This window comes from Aegilops tauschii, chromosome 4, assembly GCF_002575655.3.
Source record: "Aegilops tauschii subsp. strangulata cultivar AL8/78 chromosome 4, Aet v6.0, whole genome shotgun sequence".
Taxonomy (NCBI): domain Eukaryota; kingdom Viridiplantae; phylum Streptophyta; class Magnoliopsida; order Poales; family Poaceae; genus Aegilops; species Aegilops tauschii.
The window spans coordinates 224,452,342-224,472,327 of record NC_053038.3 but is presented as its reverse complement, the minus strand read 5'-3'; positions in this window follow the sequence as shown (position 1 = coordinate 224,472,327).

Genomic DNA, 19,986 nt, shown 5'->3' with positions numbered 1-19,986 from the left:
GCATTGTTATTGTTACTACTAGATGAAGAACCTTTCTTACTCTTGTTACTAGCTTGAGTAGTTTTAAATTGTGCCATAAAAGTAGACAAGAGGAGACGTTTGGCAATGTAAAAAGAACTGTTCTTTCGAAGATCATCATTGATTGCTTTAAGAAGCTCATGCTCTTGCTCTAAATTTAGCTTCTCGAAGCATAGCTTCTCATGAGTTCTTAGAAGATCTCTATGATCTTCTTGAGTTGTTTCATGAGCTAACTTAAGAGTGTTTAGTTCTTTAGTTAGATGCTCAATATCCTTCTTTGCATTGTCACTCGTTTCATCTTGACTATCATGATAACTAGCAAGTTCATTATAGCTCACATCACTAGTTTTATCAACAAGCAAATCATCATCACCTAGCAAATCATCCTCATCACTATTGAAATCAAGATAATCGGGGTGCGATACCTTGGGGCCTTTAGCCATGAAGCATATTCCAATTCATTCATTTGGTGAATCAAATATGTCAAGGGAGTTGGATGATAGAGCAAGTCCGGCAACACCTTCATCTTGATTATAGTCAAAGTCGGAGTGGTAACTTCTCTCAGAGTAGTTGTCGGAGTGGGAGCCGAAAACCCATTCACCAACATGAGCTTGATGTCTTCTTCTAGAGTACCTCTTGGTTGACTTGTATTTCCCTTTTGATTCCTTGTTTCTTCGAGAAGGTCTTCGTTCATAACGGTCATCTCTGCTACTCCTCTCTCTACGAAGTGATTCATCTTTTCTACTCTTCCTTCTAGGTGAGTCTTCTCTTTTCTTGTAGGGTGTCGTACACTCATTGGAGTAGTGTCCGGGTCTTCAACAATTGTAGCAATTACGGTCAAGACTTGATGATCTTTTCTCATAGTGCCTTGAGTTGGAGCTTTTCTCTTTGCTTGTATTCTTGTAGAATTTGTTGAAGTTCTTGACCATTAGGCTTATCTCTTCATTGGATACTAAGTTGTAGGAGCATCACTCGAGGCTTTATATGCACCACTTGGCTTTTTCTGGGGCTCCTCCTTATCCTTAAGTGACATTTCATGAGCAACAATCCACTTTTGTGGGCTGGAGATCTTTGTAATTCAGCATCATTTGGATCAATGTGCACATGGTATCATATTTTCCATCCAAGGCTCTAAGGATTTCTTGATGATGAACTTGTCGGTCATCTCTTCACTTCCCAAGTCGGCAATCTCATTTGTGATGAGAGCAAGCCTAGAATAAATTTTAGTGACTCCTTCACCATCCTTCATTTTGAACTTGTCAAGTTAACTTTGAAGCACATCCAACTTGGATTCCTTGACGGACTCGGTACCTTCATACATATCAACCAAAGTATTCCAAATTTCCTTTGCATTCTCGAGGTAACTGATTTTGTTGAATTCCTCGAGGCATAGATCACTGAAGAGAATATCACAATATTGAACATTGTATTTCAATGTCTTCAATTCTTCCACGGTTTCTTCACGATCCAATTCTTTACCATCCTCAGAGAATTCACCTTGCAAGCCAACACGAACAATAGCCCAAACGGTGGGGTTATGACCAAGAATATGCATTTTCATCTTATGTTTCCAACTAGCAAAGTTTGTACCATCAAAATATGGACCTCTACGGTGGTAGTTTTGTAAGTGCATCAAGTGCCCTGTTAGTGGTTTTGGAGTATTGAAGAAAAATAGGTTCTGGAACTAATGTGTTTATGAGTATAAATAGGAACCAGAGTCCCTGAATATTTGGTTTAACACATGGAAGACAACCCATAAAAATGGATTTCTTCAAGTGAAGAATTTGGTGATGAAATTGCTACGACCTTTGACGAAATTGATGTGAAGACTTTGAAGGTTGAAGACTTTTGTTTTCCTAGTTTCGTTTGTTCTTATTTGAGTCATAGGAAAAATGTACTATTAAAGGGGGTGAAGGTGAGACATATTTCACATTTCCAAAGTGATGCTCAAACTTACTCAAACCCATACACAAAAGCCACTTCGAGTGAAGCCTTTGGAAATCTCCAGTATAGCTGACGCATTTTGTAGCGACAGTGATGAAGTTCATCTGGTCACTAACAAATTTGGTCATGCCGAGGATTTAGGAGCTCGCCAGTGCGATTTGCCTAAAAGTGAGTAAATTGAGTGCCCCAACGAATTTGCGAGTTCAAATTCCAACCGTTGCTGCGCCGCTGGCCAGTTGTCGAGTGGATCTTATCCTGACAACGGTCAAATCAGAAAAGGGTATTTATGACAATTCATGTCGGGTTGCACTGCCTATAAATACCCCCCCCCCCCACAACCACTTGCTGGTTGGCTGCTCCAAGAGAACTTGACACTTGTCATTTGAGAGCAACCCATCCTTTGACGACTTGGAAAGAATGCTAAGTCAGGAAAAACCTAGAGCCAAAGTGATTGAGCATCACTCAAGAGATTGATCTGTGTGATCCGACGTCTGTTACCTTTGAAGACTGTCGTTCTTCCAGACGGTTAGGCATCAAGTTCTGAGTAAACCAAGAGTCATTGTGGTGTGCCAGTGAACAAGTATGTGAAGGTTTTGGAAGTCTACCTTGAAGACTTACCATGAGTGATTGGGCAAGGTCTGCGGGCCTTAGCTCAAGGGGAATACTGTGAGGACTATGTGTCCTCTATGTTGAGACTCAGCCGCCTCAACCAGACATACAGTTGATGCAGCAACTAGAACTGGTCTACCAAATTCCATTGTCTTCACCGAGCCAACCTGGCAGTTTCAAAATCCTCTCCCTCTCTTACATTATTTCGCTGCTGAAGATTTTTTGATCTATGCTCTGACGAATTTGAACGGAAGAATTTCATCAAGCTATTTTTCATTTCCTCAGTTCTCATTCCTCGTGCTTGTATGATTGCATGTTCTTCACTCTTACGTATCCTGATTGCATGTATTCTGATTTTGTGATGACTTAGTTTCCCTTGCGTCTCTATTTCTTCACTCTAATCTTTGTCAAATTCCTCAGAGTTTGATGAATTTATAAAAATCTCCCATTCACCCCCTCTGGGAGATAACCTGCACTTTCAATTGGTATCAGAGCAAGGTACTCCCTTGTTCTTTGTGATTTTGGTTTATCCACCCAGAGTTTTAGTTATGTCGACCACAGGTATGATCAAGGTTTCTGTTGTGTGCCCCATCTTCGATTGCACAGACTATCCTTACTGGAAGAACAAGATGTGCATGCATCTTGAGGCAATTGACAATGATCCCTGGTTTGTCGTTAAGAATGGTGTTCCCACTGTTGCTCCTAGCATCAATGTTGTTGATGTGAAGATATTCAAGCAACTCGACTCTCAAGCGAAGAACATCATACGTGGACATCTCAACAAAGGGCAGTATGGTAGAGTGAGTGCACTGGAAACATCAAAGCTGATCTGGCATAGGCTCTCCAAGGTCAATGAGGGAGTTTCCACTCAAAGTTACTCTCGAGCTGATGTGCTTCGCAATCTCTTCAACCGCTTCAAAAGGCTTGATAATGAAAATGTTCAACAAACTTTTGATAGCCTCACTGATATCTGCAATGTTCTACAAGCACTAGGTGCTGCTGACATCATTGACCACGAGCTGGTAAAGAAATTGCTTAGATCTCTTGAAAGCTCCTTTGACACCCTTGCCCTCATGATTCGAGAGCATCTTGATTACAAGTCACTTGATCCCACTGATATTCCTGAGAGGCTCAATACTCATGAATTTCAGCAAACTGAGAAGAGGGATATGTATGGTCCTAGCTACGGACGACCTCTCACTCTGAAGGCAAAGGCTAAATCGAAGGCAATTTCTTTATCTAAAGAAGAAGAAGTGTCATAATGCATGATACGTCTCCAACGTATCTATAACTTTTTATTGTTCCATGCTGTTATATTATCAATCTTGGATGTTTTATAATCATTTTATATCATTTTTGGTACTAACCTATTGACATAGTGCAAGTGTCAGTTGCTATTTTCTCCATGTTTTTTACATCGCAGGAAATCAATACCAAACAGAGTCCAATTGCAACGAAACTTCACGGAGAATTTTTTTGGACTAGAAGACATCTAATGGGCCAAGGCTAAGCCTGGGGGTGCTCCGAGGGGAGCACAACCCACTTGGGCGTGCCAGGAGGCCCAGGCGCGCCCTGGTGGGTTGTGCCCACGTCGGGTGCCCCCCGGACCGCCTCTTTGCTCTATAAATACCCAAATATTCCAAAAACCCTAGGAGAGTCGACGAAAATCAATTCCAGCCGCCGAAGAGTCCAGAACCACCAGATTCAATCTAGTCACCATCACGGAGCACCACTTCCATTGGTGCCTCTCCGATAATGCGTGAGTAGTTCTTTGTAGACCTTCGGGTCCATAGTTAGTAGCTAGATGGATTCCTCTCTCTCGCTGAATTCTCAATACAATGGTCTCTTGGAGATCCATATTATGTAACACTTTTTGCGGTGTGTTCGTTGGGATTCGATGAACTTTGAGTTTATCATCAGATCTATATTTTTATATCCATGAAAGTTATTTGAGTTTTTTTGATCTCTTATATGCATGATTGATTATAGCCTCATATTTCTTCTCCGATATTTGGGTTTTGTTTGGCCAACTTGATCTATTTATCTTGCAATGGGAAGAGGTGCTTTATAGTGGGTTCGATCTTACGGTGCTTGATCCCAGTGACAGAAGGGGAACTCACACGTATGTATCGTTGCTACTAAGGACAAAACGATGGGGTCTACTTCTACATAAATAGATCTTGTCTACATCATTTCATCGTTCTTATTGCATTACTCCGTTTCTGCATGAACTTAATACACTAGATGCATGCTGGATAGCGGTCGGTGTGTGGAGTAATAGTAGTAGATGCAGGCAGGAGTCGGTCTACTAATCTTGGACATGATGCCTATATAATGATCATTGCATGGATATCGTCATGATTATTTGAAGTTCTATCAATTTCCCAACAGTAATTTGTTTACCCACCGTTTTCTATTTTTCTCGAGAGAAGCCACTAGTGAAACCTACGACCCCTGGGTCACTTTCTCATATTATTTGCCTTTGCGATCTACTTTTCCTTTGCATTTATTTTCAGATCTATTAAACCAAAAATACAAAAATACCTTGCTGTGTTTTATTATTATTTATTTTATTTGGCGTTCGATCTATCAATCTACTACAATTTATTCACGTAAGTTTGCCTATCTTGTGGCGCCGTTACCCGAAAGGGATTGACAACCCCTTGTACACGTCGGGTTGCGAGTAGTTGTTATTTGTGTGCAGGTGTTGTTTACGCTGTGTTGCTTGGTTCTTCTACTGGTTTGATAACCTTGGTTTCATCACTGAGGGAAATACCTACCGCTGCTATGCTGCATCATCCCTTCCTCTTTGGGGAAATACCGACGTAGCTTCGAGCCGCCATCAAAAGGAATTTCTGGCGCCGTTGCCGGGGAGGATCTTCAAAATATACCATGTTCCTAATACAAAATCTCATCTCCTCGCAATTTACATTATATTGCATTTGCCTCTCGTTTTCCTCTCCCCCATTTCACAAAAAAATTGCCGTTTTATTCGCCCTCTTTTTCGTTCGCTGTTTTCTTGCCGGGTTTGTTTTTTAGTGCAATCTTGTTGTGTAGTCATCATGACTCAAGAGAACACCAAGTTATGTGATTTCTCAAATACTAAAAACAATGATTTTATTGGCACTCCGATTTCTCCTCCCGCCACTAGTGCGGAGTCTTGTGATATTAATACTGCTTTGCTGAATCTTGTTATGAAAATCAATTTTCTGGTACTCCTAATGAGGATGTCGCGTCCCATCTTAATACCTTCGTGGAATTATTTGATATGCAAAAGAAAAAAGATGTGGACAATGATGTGGTAAAGATGAAATTATTTCCGTTTTCTTTGAGTGATTTTGGAAAAATTTGTTTCTCTTCTTTGCCTCGCAATAGTATCGATTCTTGGAATAAGTGCAAACATGCTTTCATCACTAAGTATTTTCCGCCCACAAAAATTATTTCCCTTAGAACCCAATTCATGTATTTCAAGCAAATTGAACATGAGCATGTTGCACAATCTTGGGGAAGGATGAAAATGATGCTAAGGAATTGCCCAACTCATGGTTTAAATCTTTGGATGATCATACAAATTTTTAATGCGGGATTGAATTTTGTTTCTCGTAATATTTTAGATTCCTCCGCGGGTGGTACTTTTATGGAAATTACTTTGGGTTAAGCCACCAAATTTCTTGATAATATCATGGCAAATCTTTCGCAATGGCATATCGGAAGAGCTCCTACTAGTAAAAAAGTTAATTCGGTTGAGGAAATTTTTTATTTGAGTAAAAAAGTTGATGCTCTTATGAAATTGGTTGCTAGTAAAAGTGCTCCTGTTTATTTCAATGATATGCCTTTCTCTACTTTGATTGAGCAAAATAATGATGTCGTAGATGTGAATTGTATCTCTCAGAATAATTTCAACAACAATGCTTATAGCGGTAATTTTAATCCTAGGCCATTTCCTAGTAATTCCTCTAATAATTATGGTAATTCCTAAGGAAATAAATCTTATAATAATAAAAGGAACACCTCTGATCTTGAGAATAATATTAAAGAATTTATCAACACGCAAAAAGTTTTCAACACTTCCATATAAGAAAAGTTGAATAAGATTGATGATTTGTCTACAAGTGTTGATAGAATTTCTCATGATGTGGAAAATCTCAAGATGAAAATTTTTGTGCCTAAGGTTGATGAATCAATTAAAGCTCTTTATGTTTCTATGGATGAAAGTAAGAAAAGAACCGCTACGCTTAGAGCTAAAGGAGAATTTTTTGAAAAATCATTTTCTAGTGATTACTTTCGCAAAAGTGATGCAGATCTTAAAAATGATTGGTGTTTCTTCTATTGATTCATTTTTTAGTAAAGTTAAGAATTATGAAAAAGGGAATGGAGAAGAGTCAACTTTAGCTATAAGGCGTCCCGATAATTCGGAGGGTGAAAATCTTGTAGAAAAAATTGATAAAAGTGGGTTTGAAGAGGTCGAGACTTTAAGTAGTGATGCGCCCACACTTTTGGATTACAAAGACTTTAATTATGATAGTTTCTCTTTGATATATTTTATTTCTTTGTCGCAATCCATGATAAATTCACCTCATGCTTATGAACAAAATAAAGCTTTTACTAAACATATTGTTGATGCTATGATGAAAGCTTTAGAAGAAAATTTGGAATTAGAAGTATCAACCCCTGGAAAATTGCATGATGAATGGGAAGCTACTATCAAAGTCAAGATTAAAAATTATGAGTGTTTTTCTTTGTGTGACTTGGGTGCTAGTGTTTCCACAATTCCGAAATCTTTATGTGATGTGCTTAGTCTTACCGATCTTGAAGAATGCTCTTTAAATTTGCACTTGGCGGATTCTACTATTAAAAAGCCTATGGGAAGAATTAATGATGTTCTTATTATTTAAAATAGGAATTATGTGCCCATAGATTTTATTGTTCTTGATATTGATTGCAATCCGTCTTGTCCAGTTATTCTTGGTAGACCGTTTTTATGCACTATTGGTGCCGTGATTGATATGAAAGAAGGCAATATTAAGTTCCAGTTTCCTTTGAGGAAAGGTATGGAACACGTCCCTAGAACAAGAATTAGACCACCCTATGAATCAATCATGAGGGCATCTTATGGATCCCGAAACAAATATGACAAAACTTAGATCCTTGCTTTATGCCTAGCTAAGGGCGTAAAACTATAGCGCTTGTTGGGAGGCAACCCAATGAATAAAATTTATTTTTGCTTTTTGCTTTCTGTTCTTGAGTGTTTGCACAATTATGCTACTGTTATGATTGTGTTTTTTGTGTTTTAATTAGTGTTTGTGCCAAGTAGAACCTATATGATCTTCTTGGGAGATAGTTGTTTGATCTTGCTGAAAAAACAGAAACTTTTGCGCTCACGATATTTTTTTACCAGAGCATGATAAAATACTAATTCTTTTTGCAGAAGATTAATATACAAATTTCTTGGGTCGTCGTTTTTTTCCGAATTTGTGGAGTTTCAGAAGTATTCCAACAATTCAGATTACTACAGACTGTTCTGTTTTTGACAGATTCTGTTTTCTTTGCGTTGTGTGCTTGTTTTGATGGCTCTATGGTTTTCTTTGATGAGTTTTTGCCATAGAAAAGTTGGAATACAGTACATATAATGCAAGAACAAAATATGAATAGGTTGCAACAGTACTTATAGTAGTGGTTTATTTTCTTATACTAACGGATCTCAACGGAGGAGGAACCCGCCTTGCAATGCCGAAGACAATCTGCGCGCCGGACACATCGTCATTGAAAGCCTGGTTCGGGGGCTACTGAGGGAGTCCTGGATTAAGGGGTCCTCGGACGTCCGGCCTGTTGGACATGGGCCGGACTGATGAGCTGTGAAGATACAAGACCGAAGACTCTCACCCGTGTCCGTATGGGACTCTCCTTGGCGTGGAAGGCAAGCTTGGCGTCCGGATATGAAGATTCCTTTCTCTGTAACCGACTTTGTACAACCCTAGTCCCCTCCAGTGTCTATGTAAACCGGAGGGTTTAGTCCCTAGATCCAATCATAATCATACAGGCTAGACTTCTAGGGGTTTAGCCATTACGATCTTGTGGTAGATCAAATCTTGTAATACTCATATTGATCAAGATCAATCAAGCAGGAAGTAGGGTATTACCTCCATAGAGAGGGCCCGAACCTGGGTAAACATCATGTCCCCTGTCTCCTGTTACCATCGACCTTAGACGCACAGTTCGGGACCCCCTACCCGAGATCCGCCGGTTTTGACACCGACAGTCCTCTTCCAAAACGGAGGCCGGAAGGGATCCCACAATAGCCAAAATTGAAGGGAGACAACTGGTACATCTTATCCTAACAAAAGGTAGTATTCGCTTGCAAAGTCTCTGCTCGTGACGCCATGGTGGGCTTAGCGATGACCTCCGTCCTGGCGTTCTTGGTCTTGTTGCATGGGAATGGAAACCTTTGGCTGATTCCTCAGGACTCTACGCCTGCGCTTGCCTCTTTAGCACCAAAAAGGAAACTACTGCACTGCGCCCACTGGCGCCCGCCTGGCCATGGTTGTCACGGCTCACGTCATCCGAACCTCGTGGGGTGAAGCTTGCAAACAAATCTTTGCTCCTTAGGAGCCAGCCTGAGGAGGCCGCTCCTTCTAGAGGTCTTGGTGTCGTTCGCCTCGCGAGGCATGGCCCCTCGCGAGGGTCTTGAGTTGTCAATGCTAGAGATGGGCCATACCAAGCCGTCGATGGAGCCATGCCGTGAGCCGCAGGCAGGCAAGTTTGGGTGCCCCCATTCCCAGAACGCCAACAGCTCCACCTCATCGGGCAGCTAGTCACTAATCAGAGAGGTGTCGAGCCCGCAAGTGGTTAGGTGGGATTTTCCGGGCACGTGGCAGCATGCTGGAAGGATGATTAGCTTCAATGACACCCGTCAAGGAGGCATGTCAAGATTACAGGAGGTGGCTGAACAAGCAGTGCATCGACCTTGTCAGGGTTCCCCCTTCTCATGACACCTAATAGAGCATTTAATGCTTTTGTCCTAATCTGGCAGAGTTAGGTATGATAGCACTGTTTTCTATCTAATCAACACGTAATTACTGTTTTGCCACTATCGTAACCCCTTAAGCTATAAAAGGAGGGCCAGGGCAACACTTACATGGATCGACCCTTTGCACAACTACAAGCGTAGCTCCTCTTCTCTAGCACCTTGCCTGGGAAGCGCTCCTTGTACTTGTGTTCCCACACATACACCCAATATACAAAGCAGGAGTAGGGTTTTACACCTCTCGGTGGACCGAACCTAGGTAAAGATCCCGACGCCTTCTGTTGGTTTTGCTCTTTGCATTTCGTTCATCTCCCTAGCCGAACCACAAAGGGGCTTGATGGCCCCATAGATGGTCATCCACACCGACACCAAACTATCCTTCCATTGGGATAGAAGTGAGCTGTCGAGTAAAATTGCATGATCATCTCATCGTTCCATGCAGTCAGCTTCTTCCCAATGAGCGCATCAACACCAACAGTCCTAAAGTCCTCACGAACGTGGGGGAAGTTGTACTTATGCATATCAATATACTTCAAGTGCACCCATTTGATGTCACTGACTATGGGCTTCTTCTTAAGCAACATTGTCTCATGGAAATATTGTTGTCCTTTGGTGTAGAAAAAATAATCTATAGCAGTCCTCCTTCTCATGGAGTAGGGATCAGACTCTGTCCATTTCCTCAATCCTTTGTCCTGCCTTTGCTTCATATTTTTAGCAACTGTATGAGTGTCATTGTGATCAAGAAGTCTGGGTCTGAGCTTCATAAGCACTGGGGCTTCCTGTTCTTCTTCTTCTTCTCTCTCAGGCACAGGGGCCTTGTTCTTCCCAGCAGCAGAGATATTTCTAATTGTCTTCCATTTGGACTTGGAAGCAAGAGCCTTAGGCTTAGACTTGGAGGGGCTGCACTCTTCATAGCATCAACCATAAGCTCGGGCTGCTTGGCAGGAGGTGGATTAGCAGCTGGCTCAGGCTCAGGCATGCCATCTCTCCTCATGGAGGTAGGTTTGAAGGTCACTTGAAATGACTCCTTCCTCACCCTCTTTTTGCCTCTCCTTTAGCCATTGATTTGCTAGTAGCTGGCCTAGTACTTGCAGCAGTACCATACTCCTTGACAAGCACAACTTTCTTTGGCTTCTTTGAGGTGACTTCCTCCGCAACAGAGTCTGCATCCTCATTATCAGAGTTTTTCTTCTTTTCGGTCCTGGTGTTTGCCTTTGGCAAATCTATAGAACTCTTCTCTCCCTCATAGTAACTTTCTCCAGGACTAGAGCCTGCACTCAAATCAACATCCTGCTCCTCTGACCTGTTCTGGCTGTCACTGGCATCTGACATACTGACACCTGTGAAGTAGATGGGGTAGAGTGGAATAGATGAGCATCACAAAATCATAGGATTTTGACAAACTTTTGAGTAAAAACTTCAGTTTTAGGTTTTCACAAAAATGAATTCGGAAATTCCGAGTAGATAGTCTCAGCAGCACAGAAGCTATAATAGAGACTTGGCCACACAGACTCGGTCTGACCGAGGTGCGTTTTGGTCTCTCCGACAGGCTAGGGTTCTACAAAAACTTTAGACTCGGATTCATCGATATGTACCACTCAGTGACACCGTGACGTACAATGTGCAATGGCTAGAGGCCAAATCAGTGAGTCCGAGACTCTCTATTCGTTCTGTCCAAGATGATTTCTGTGCAAATCTAACCCTAAATTTTTTGCTCAAATGTATATTTCTACAGAATTTGATGGAATACAAATCTCAATCAGTGGGAATGTTGGGGGCGCAAGTACTCTAGTGCATAGAATCAGAAATTTGAAGCACTAGGGGGTCGAATCTCAACCTAACTCGGTGGAGATTGATGTCTACTGCACAACCTTCTTCTTGTAGACGTTGTTGGGCCTCCAAGTGCAGAGGTTTGTAGGACAGTAGCAAGTTTCCCTCAAGTGGATGACCTGAGGTTTATCAATCCGTGGGAGGCGTAGGATGAAGATGGTCTCTCTCAAACAACCCTGCAACCAAATAACAAAGAGTCTCTTGTCTCCCCAACACACCCAATACAATAGTAAATTGTATAGGTGCACTAGTTCGGCGAAGAGATGGTGATACAAGTGCAATATGGATGGTAGATGTAGGTTTTGTAATCTGAAAATATAAAAACAGCAAGGTAACTAATGATAAAGTGAGCGTAAACGGTATTGCAATGCTAGGAAACAAGGCCTAGGGTTCATACTTTCACTAGTGCAAGTTCTCTCAACAATAATAACATAATTGGATCATATAACTATCCCTCAACATGCAACAAAGAGTCACTCCAAAGTCACTAATAGCAGAAAACAAACGAAGAGATTATGGTAGGGTACGAAACCACCTCAAAGTTATTCTTTCTAATCAGTCCGTTGGGCTATTCCTATAAGTGTCACAAACATCCCTAGAGTTTGTACTTGAATAACACCTTAAGACACAAATCCACCAAAACCCTAATGTCACCTAGATACTCCAATGTCACCTCAAGTATCTGTGGGTATGATTATATGATATGCATCACACAATCTCAGATTCATCTATTCAACCAACACAAAGTACTTCAAAGAGTGCCCCAAAGTTTCTACCGGAGAGTCAAGACGAAAACGTGTGCCAACCCCTATGCATAGGTTCATGGGCGGAACCCGCAAGTTGATCACCAAAACATACATCAAGTGAGTCACGTGATATCCCATTGTCACCATAGATACGCACGGCAAGACATACATCAAGTGTTCTCAAGTCATTAAAGACTCAATCTGATAAGATAACTTCAAAGGGAAAACTCAATCCATTACAAGAGAGTAGAGGGGGAGAAGAAACATAAGATCCAACTATAATAGCAAAGCTCGTGATACATCAAGATCGTGCCAAATCAAGAACACGAGAGAGAGAGAGATCAAACACATATCTACTGGTACATACCCTCAGCCCCGAGGGTGAACTACTCCCTCCTCGTCATGGAGAGCGCCGGGATGATGAAGATGGCCACCGTTGAGGGTTCCCCCCTTCGGCAGGGTGCCGGAACAGGGTCCCGATTGGGTTTTGGTGGCTACAGAGGCTTGCGGCGGCGGAACTCCCGATCTATTCTGTTCCCCGAAGGTTTTAGGGTATATCGATATATATAGGCGGAAGAAGTACGTCAGGGGAGCCACGAGGGGCCCACGAGGGTGGAGGGCATGCCCAGGGGGGTGGGCGAGCCCCCTGCCTCGTGCCTCCCTTGTTGCTTTCTTGACGTGGACTCCAAGTCTCCCGGGTTGCTTTCCTTCCAAAAATAACTTCTCCAGAAGGTTTCATTTCGTTTCGACTCCGTTTGATATTCCTTTTCTTCAAAACACTGAAACAAGGGAAAAAACAGGAACTGGCACTGGGCTCTGGGTCAATAGGTTAGTCCCAAAAATCATATAAAAGTGCATAGTAAAGCCCATAAAACATCCAAGATGGATAATATAATAGCATGAATACTTCATAAATTATAGATACGTTGGAGACGTATCAGAGATCCTCTATAGCGGCAATAGTGGCGAAGAATGTCGTTAACAGCGATGGAATCTGGCGGCGACGATCAAGGGACCACGGACGATGGCCGTAACGGGGTGGGGGAGTCGTGACTGTTGAGAAATTTCAATGTACGATCTGCATGCTACTTATATACCCATGAGATGTTGGTGAGACCGAGCGGGTGGCATCGAGGTGAGTAACTGCTATGAGCACATCAATTCGATGACACAGAGAATTTCAGGTCAGTATCTCCGAGATAGAAAATAAGATCAGTCTAAGTGGTTTAGGTGAGACCAGATGGTTGTGAGTTGGTCTATCCGAAAGTCACTTATAAGGTTTTGGAGGTCGGCCCTAGTCGGATCGGTGGCTCCGATTGCTCCTCACCGGAGGGTCCGAAAGAGACTTGTTCAAGTTTTTGTGGTATAGCAAGAAAGAATTTAGACATGTCGAGATAACTAGCTAGAGAAGGTGCTTAGGCATTCTTGTACATCCATTTGCCTAAATAAACCAAATCAATCAAACTGTAAATGGATGTCCTAGAAAGAGAAATACGCCTACCAACATGCTCACACAATAAGATAGCAAATGAAATATGTGTCAAACATGCACAACCAATTCTAGCAACTATCAAGCAATGGACGATGACGTAGTCATCTATATATGAGTATATTGAATTAGGAGCCAAGTGAGAACATTTGATCGTAGGGTTTCAAGCACAAGTGGGGTTGCCACTTTTCATAAAACATTAATGTGTCCACACCATTAGAGTTGCTCTAGCTCAAGTCTTAGAGCAAAGCTTCCCCTAGATGTGATATCACCCCAAACAGGGATGAACTAACCTTGGGTTTTGTCGATGATGACTTCATGTAGATAGTGTAAATGTGATGCTCAATGTTGATGTAGTCCATCAAGAGTTAGGAGTAATCCTTGAGTTTTGCACTTTTAATACCTACACGGGTTAGTCCCACAATGAACATACAAAGATATCCATAGATATAGAGTGAAATGCACATATGATGATGTCCATGAATGCATTGAATACCTTGTCCCTTGTCATAACAACAAGAGGGTTTGTGACTCCACGAACTAGTGCAAGATGTTGAAGTTAGTTGCACAAGTTCTTGCCATACTGAATATGAGTGAAGTTTGTTGGCGGAGTCACCCTCAAGAACTCTCTAGTTCTTCTTCTTTGGGACCCACATCAATTTGATGGGATTCCTTGGAGTTGTAGTTGAACTTGATGAGTTAGAACTTGATAAAGTCTTGGGAACCCACTTGACCAAGGCTTGTGGTGCTTCTTCAAATGAGTCAATCTCTTCTTGAAGCTTGTCCTGGCATTTTCGGTTGTGGTCTTATGTTAGAAGATCATCTTGAGCTTATGTTCCCTCAAAAGAAGTGGGGTCATACTTCCCTTGTTGAGGAACAAACTTTGTATTGGGATATTGATCTTCTTCCCATTCAACTCCATTAGCATTGAACTTTCGTTCAAAACCAATAACTGGATTCTTTCGATGTTTTCCTTGCTTGCGTACAATTTCCTCAAATTGCTTACTCCCATCAAGACTCCTGTAAACACATTTCTCTATAAATCCTTTCAATAAAGTGTTTTATTTCTCAAGTGTAACTTGGCTAAGAGAATCATTAGGGGAACCAAGAGAACTACCAGGAGCAACAATATTGGATATAGCATTGTTATTGTTACTACTAGATGAAGAACCTTTCTTACTCTTGTTACTAGCTTTAGTAGTTTTAACTTGTGCCATAAAAGTAGACAAGAGGAGACGTTTGGCAATGTAAGAAGAACTCTTCTTTCGAAGATCATCATTGATTGCTTTAAGAAGCTCATGCTCTTGCTCTAAATTTAGCTTCTCGAAGCATAGCTTCTTATGAGTTCATAGAAGATCTCTGTGATCTTCTTGAGTTGTTTCATGAGCTAACTTAAGAGTGTTTAGTTCTTTAGTTAGATGCTGAATATCCTTCTTAGCATTGTCACTCATTTCATCTTGACTATCATGATTACTAGCTATTTCATTATAGCTCACATCACTAGTTTTATCAACAAGCAAATCATCATCACCTAGCAAATCATCCTCATCACTATTGAAATCAAGATAATCGGGGTGCGATACCTTGGGGCCTTTAGCTATGAAGCATATTCCAATTCAGTCATTTGGTGAATCAAATATGTCAAGGGAGTTGGATGATAGAGCAAGTCCGGCAACACCTTCATCCTGATTATAGTCAAAGTCGGAGTGGTAACTTCTCTCGGAGTAGCTGTCGGAGTGGGAGCCGAAAACCCATTCACCAACATGAGCTTGATGTATTCTTCTAGAGTACCTCTTGGTTGACTTGTATTTCCCTTTTGATTGCTTGTTTCTTCGAGAAGGTCTTTGTTCATAACGATCATCTCTACTACTCCTCTCTCTACAAAGTGATTCATCTTTTCTACTCTTCCTTCTAGGTGAGTCTTCTCTTTTCTTGTAGAGTGTCGTACACTCATTGGAGTAGTGTCTGGGTCTTCAACAATTGTAGCAATTACGGTCAAGACTTGATGATCTTTTTCTCATAGTGCCTTGAGTTGGAGCTTTTCTCTTTGCTTCAATTCTTGTAGCATTTGTTGAAGTTCTTGACCATTGGGCTTATCTCTTCATTGGACACTAAGTTGTAGGAGCATCACTTGAGGCTTTATATGCACCACTTGGCTTTTCCTGGGGCTCCTCCTTATCCTTAAGTGACATTTCATGAGCAACAATCCATTTTTTTGGGCTTGAGATCTTTGTAATTCAGCATCATTTGGATCAATGTGCACATGGTATCATATTTTCCATCCAAGGCTCTAAGGATCTTCTTGATGATGAACTTGTCGGTCATCTCTTCACTTTCCAAGTCGGCAATCTCATTTGTGATGAGAGCAAGCCTAGAATACATTTTAGTGACTCCTTCACCATCCTTCATTTTGAACTTGTCAAGTTGAATTTAAAGCCCATCCAACTTGGATTCCTTGACGGACTCGGCACCTTCATACATATCAACCAAAGTATCCCAAATTTTCTTTGCATTCTCAAGGCAGCTGATTTTGTTGAATTCCTCGAGGCACAAACCAATGAAGAGAATATCACAAGATTGAACATTGTATTTCAACATCTTCAATTCTTCCGCGGTTGCTTCACGATCCGATTCTTTACCATCCTCAGAGAATTCACCTTGCAAGCCAACACGAACAATAGCCCAAATGGTGGGGTTATGACCAAGAATATGCATTTTCATCTTATGTTTCCAACTAGCAAAGTTTGTACCATCAAAATATGGACCTCTACGGTGGTAGTTTTGTAAGTGCATCAAGTGCCCTGTTAGTGGTTTTGGAGTATTGAAGGCAAATAGGATCTGGAACTAATGTGTTTATGAGTATAAATAGGAACCAGAGTCCCTGAATATTTGGTTTAACACATGGAAGACAACCCCTAAAAATGGATTTCTTCAAGTGAAGAATTTGGTGATGAAATTGCTATGACCTTTGATGAAATTGATGTGAAGACTTTGAAGGTTGAAGACTTTTGTTTTCCTAGTTTCTTTTGTTCTTATTTGAGTCATAGGAAAAAGTGTACTATTAAAGGGGGTCAAGGTGAAACATATTTCACATTTCCAAAGTGATGCTCAAACTTACTCAAACCCATACACAAAAGCTGCTTCGAGTGAAGCCTTTGGAAATCTCCAGTATAGCTGACGCATTTGCTAGAGACAGTGACGAAGTTCATCTGGTCACTGACAAATTTGGTCATGCTGAGGATTTAGGAGTTCGCGAGTGCGATCTGCCTAAAAGTGAGTAAATTGAGTGCCCCAACGAATTTGCGAGTTCAAATTCCGGCCGTTGCTGCGCCGCTGGCCAGTTGTCGAGTGGATCTTATCCTAACAACGGTCAAATCAGAAAAGGGTATTTATGACAATTCATGTCGGGTTGCACTGACTATAAATACCCCCCAACCACTTGTTGGTTGGCTGCTCCAAGAGAACTTGACACTTGTCATTTGAGAGCAACCCATCCTTTGATGACTTGGAGAGAATCCTAAGTGAGGAAAAACCCATAGCCAAAGTGATTGAGCATCACTCAAGAGATTGATCTATGTGATCTGACGTCTGTTACCTCTGAAGATTGTCGTTCTTCCAGATGGTTAGGCGTCAAGTTTTGAGTAAACCAACAGTCATTGTGGTGTGCCGGTGAACAAGTATGTGAAGGTTTTGGAAGTCTACCTTGAAGACTTACCATGAGTGATTGGGCTAGGTCTGCGGGCCTTAGCTCAAGGGGAATATTGTGAGGACTATGTGTCCTCTAAGTTGAGACTCAGCCGCCTCAACCAGACATACAGTTGATGTAGCAACTAGAACTGGTCTACCAAATTCCATTGTCTTCACCGAGCCAACCTGGCCAGTTTCAAAATCCGCTCCCTCTCTTGGCTTATTTCGCTGCTGAAGATTTTGTGATCTATGCTCTCACGAATTTGAAGGGAAGAATTTCATCAAGCTATTTTTCATTTCCTCAGTTCTCATTCCTCGTGCTTGTATTATTGTATGATTGCATGTTCTTCACTCTTACGTATCCTGATTGCATGTATTCTGATTTTGTGATGACTTAGTTTCCCTTGCGTCTCTATTTCTTCACTCTGATCTTTATCAAATTCCTCAGAGTTTGATGAATTTATAAAAATCTCCCATTCACTCCCTCTGGGAGATAACCTGCACTTTCAATTGGTATCAGAGCAAGGTACTCCCTTGTTCTTTGTGATTTTGGTTTATCCACCCAGAGTTTTAGTTATGTCGACCACAGGTATGATCAAGGTTTCTGTTGTGTGCCCCATCTCCGATTGCATAGACTATCCTTACTGGAAGAACAAGATGTGCATGCATCTTGAGGCAATTGACAATGATCTCTGGTTTGTCGTTGAGAATGGTGTTCCCACTGTTGCTCCTAGCATCAATGTTGTTGATGTGAAGATATTCAAGCAACTCGACTCTCAAGCGAAGAACATCATACGTGGACATCTCAACAAAGGGCAGTAAGGTAGAGTGAGTGCACTGGAAACATCAAAGCTGATCTGGGATAGGCTCTCGAAGGTCAATGAGGGAGTTTCCACTCAAAGTTACTCTCGAGTTGATTTGCTTCGCAATGTCTTCAACCGCTTCAAAAGGCTTGATAATGAAAATATTCAACAAACTTTCGATAGCCTCACTGATATCTGCAATGTTCTACAAGCACTAGGTGCTGCTAACATCATTGACCACGAGGTGGTAAAGAAATTGCTGAGATCTCTTGACAGCTCCTTTGACACCCTTGCCGTCATGATTCAAGAGCATCTTGATTACAAGTCACTTGATCCCGCTGATATTCCTGAGAGGCTCAATACTCATGAATTTCAGCAACCGGAGAAGAGGAATATGTATGGTCCTAGCTACGGACAACCTCGTACTCTGAAGGCAAAGGCTAAATCAAAGGCAATTTCTTTATCTAAAGAAGAAGAAGTGTCATAATGCATGATACGTCTCCAACGTATCTATAATTTTTTATTGTTCCATTCTGTTATATTATCAATCTTGGATGTTTTATAATCATTTTATATCATTTTTTGGTACTATCCTATTGACATAGTGCCAAGTGCCAGTTGCTATTTTCTCCATGTTTTTTACATCGCAGGAAATCAAAACCAAACGTAGTCCAATTGCAACGAAACTTCACGGAGAATTTTTTTTGACTAGAAGACACCTAATGGGCCAAGGCTAAGCCTGGGGGGTGCCTCGAAGCGAGCACAACCCACCTGGCGCGCCCTAGTGGGTTGTGCCCACGTCGGGTGCCCCCGGACCGCATCTTTGCTCTATAAATAACCAAATATTCCAAAAACCCTAGGGGAGTCGACGAAAATAAATTCCAGCCGCCGCAGAGTCCAGAACCACCAGATCCAATCTAGTCACCATCACGGAGGGGTTCACCACTTCCATTGGTGCCTCTCCGATAATGCGTGAGTAGTTCTTTGTAGACCTTCGGGTCCGTAGTTAGTAGCTAGATGGCTTCCTCTCTCGCTCAATTCTCAATACAATGGTCTCTTGGAGATCCATATCATGTAACTCTTTTTGCGGTGTGTTCGTTGGGTTCCGATGAACTTTGAGTTTATGATCAGATCTATATTTTTATATCCATGAAAGTTATTTGAGTTTCTTTGATGTCTTATATGCATGATTGATTATAGCCTCGTATTTCTTCTTCGATATTTGGGTTTTGTTTGGCCAACTTGATCTATTTATCTTGCAATGGGAAGAGGTGCTTTATAGTGGGTTCGATCTTACGGTGCTTGATCCCAGTGACAGAAGGGGAACTCACACGTATGTATCGTTGCTACTAAGGACAAAACGATGGGGTCTACTTCTACATAAATAGATCTTGTCTACATCATTTCATCGTTCTTATTGCATTACTCCGTTTCTGCATGAACTTAATACACTAGATGCATGCTGGATAGCGGTCGGTGTGTGGAGTAATAGTAGTAGATGCAGGCAGGAGTCGGTCTACTAATCTTGGACATGATGCCTATATAATGATCATTGCATGGATATCGTCATGATTATTTGAAGTTCTATCAATTTCCCAACAGTAATTTGTTTACCCACCGTTTTCTATTTTTCTCGAGAGAAGCCACTAGTGAAACCTATGACCCCCGGGTCACTTTCTCATATTATTTGCCTTTGCGATCTACTTTTCCTTTGCATTTATTTTCAGATCTATTAAACCAAAAATACAAAAATACCTTGCTGTGTTTTATTATTATTTATTTTATTTGGCGTTCGATCTATCAATCTACTACAATTTATTCACGTAAGTTTGCCTA